This window comes from Photinus pyralis, unplaced genomic scaffold, assembly GCF_008802855.1.
Source record: "Photinus pyralis isolate 1611_PpyrPB1 unplaced genomic scaffold, Ppyr1.3 Ppyr1.4_LG5, whole genome shotgun sequence".
Lineage (NCBI taxonomy): Eukaryota > Metazoa > Arthropoda > Insecta > Coleoptera > Lampyridae > Photinus > Photinus pyralis.
In genome coordinates, this window is record NW_022170596.1 from 47,171,760 (window position 1) to 47,174,448 (window position 2,689).

Sequence of the window (2,689 nt, forward strand, 5' to 3'; positions counted from 1 at the left end):
TTACCAAAAAGAACAATAATTAAAGATAGCTCGGCCACAGCAAATCCTCTTGAACCTGTAACAAAAAACAATTGTCACTACAATATTTTACAGTGTATCATTAACGATTAGTTTATTTTAACAGGGTAGATTTCAAAGTACACAGAGTACTTTTCAAAATAGAAGGCGAGATACGAGCGCTGGTTGCATTTTAAAACGTCACGCATTGAATTGTGCAATAAATAAATGCAAAAGAAATCCCTCTAAAGTACTTAGACGCGCCATCAGTCCTCGAAGAGATTTCCTCCAGGGGGTTACAAAGAAAAGACCAAAGCATTCATGCCTTGGTCAAAACTTGGGATATACTTTGGTAAGACGTATTTCACGGTTAGTATTGTTGATTTTGGAAGACTTTTTGAAATTCAACGGAGTCATAGGGACAGGGTCCTAAGGAAAAGCAGTCAAACGTCAAAAATTTTGAAAAATCTTGAATAACTTTGTAAACCTTTGACGCTAGGTATACGGAAATGTGGTACCAAGCGACATAGATTTCGAAAATGCAATAAAATACAGGGTGTTCTATTTAAAATAAGTGCTGAAACCACATTTCTGCTACGATACGCACAGGAAAATTTTGAAAAAGAACAAAAAAATTGAGTACCTAGTTTGAAAATGGTATACAGTGTATAATCAATTCTTTAAAGCACGCGCAATGAGTTTTAGGGCACGACGCGAATTATTATTATTACTATTATTATTATTATAACATATGTATATCAATATCTTTGTAAATTGTTAATACTGTATTAATGGTAACCTTTCGATAAGTCTTTTAGACTTGAAGGGAACCGACAACTATTGTTCACTGATGGAAATAAAAAAAAATTCAATTCAAATTATTATTATTATTAAAAAAAGACCAATTAAGCGGTGCTCTTCACTATGGATTTTAAAGTTTTTGCTAACAACAAACAATCATCAAAAGAATTATAAATGGCAATGTTAACCAATGACATTTTATTTTGTTTTAATATCCTCCACTATGGTTTTTCATGGCTTACTATATTAAAAATGAATTATTTTAGCTCACGCATTGGTTTAAATGCAAAATTTATTATTTTATCTTTTAAAATGAGCTTTTCTTTATTTGGGGTAAATGTTTAATCATTTTAATTGGTGTTTACAATTTTTAACGGCCTACTGATTAATGAGAGACTTTGAAAATCAAAAAACACTGTGAATTATTAGAAGTAATATACAGACATGCTTATATCGCTAGAAAGGTAATCAAATCCTACATTTGATGCAATAAAAACCTTGGTACTTTCACAATGTATTTTAACGGAGTAGCTTCTACACTTATACCTTTATGTTTTTTCATGTCATCTCATTGGCTAATTTTTTTTAAATTTGATTTTGTATTTTGTTTTACATCACTAATAGGTTATCTAGAGGGTTATCTTATAGAGGATTAACGTCATTATAAAGTAATTTATGTCATCAGCTGGTTAAGTGGTAGAACAGCTAATTGTTACATGTTAACGAAGCTTTCTTTAAATTAATTTCCATGCTGAACTTCGCCTTTAAATGTATTGTAATATGCATTTAATAAAGACATTTATTATTGTTATTATTTTTAAAAAAATCAAGTTACCTTTGATTGAAATTTTGAAAATTGAGTGATTTCTTTTAACACATAGCGTTTTGGGTATGTTGGTACATTTCATGATTAATAAGAATACAGTCACGGCCTTCTAAGTTTTATGATATAACTACGATGTTCAATTTTTACTGGACCTGTACTTTTTGGAAAAATGACGGATTGCGGCTAAACGACTCATTTTAGGTATCATGTGTAATACCGTTTATCGTCGTGTATAATACAAAACTTTATTTTATAACAGAAGTCACAAAGTGTCTGACAATTTGAATTTAATTTAGACCTCAAAAATAGCAAGCTTAGGTTCTGTGGTCGCAGTCATTTCCATAGGAACAGCACAAGTCATTCCAAACGTCATTTTATATCGTACTTCACGTGACATTTAAAGTAAGAATGACAGTTGTCATTAGAATGTACAATCATCTGTTTTACTTTATGTATCCTTGTGGTTAAAGTGATCACTTTATCTACCCTCGCGGTTAAAGAGCGTCTTAGCTTGTCTGTGCTAGTAGTCAATAATGAGAACTGTCACTCTGTCACTTTTAGAAATCGCAACCTGAAATTTCGCTCAATAAAAGTTCTCTAAAATGAATAATTGCTACCATTTGTCATTTTCAGGGAAATTAGATACTTAAAATTGACATTTTGAAAAAATTTGAACGAAATTACTCAATTGGAAACCATCTAATTGACAGAACCAAACGGCCTGCTTGACTTTTACTTCCACGCACTTGATTGTCATGTTAAATTAATAAACAAAAAAAATTCTGTCCAACCGTTCACTTTCTTAACAATACAATATGTTAATTTAGAGGACTGCAAGTACTAGTAGTGAAAACAAGTTGTAAATCAGCATATGCATGATTAAAGCGCATTTTTGGTAATGCAGGTCAGTATTTTATTAGCGAAGTTTAAAATTATCGATCTCCCGAGTAATTTTGGCTGCGTTAAATAATTAATTTTATTTAATTTCAATTGACGGTACGTCTTCATTTTGTAAAACAAATCACAAAGTAAATAATAAGTTTTTATACTGGTAGCGCTATCTAA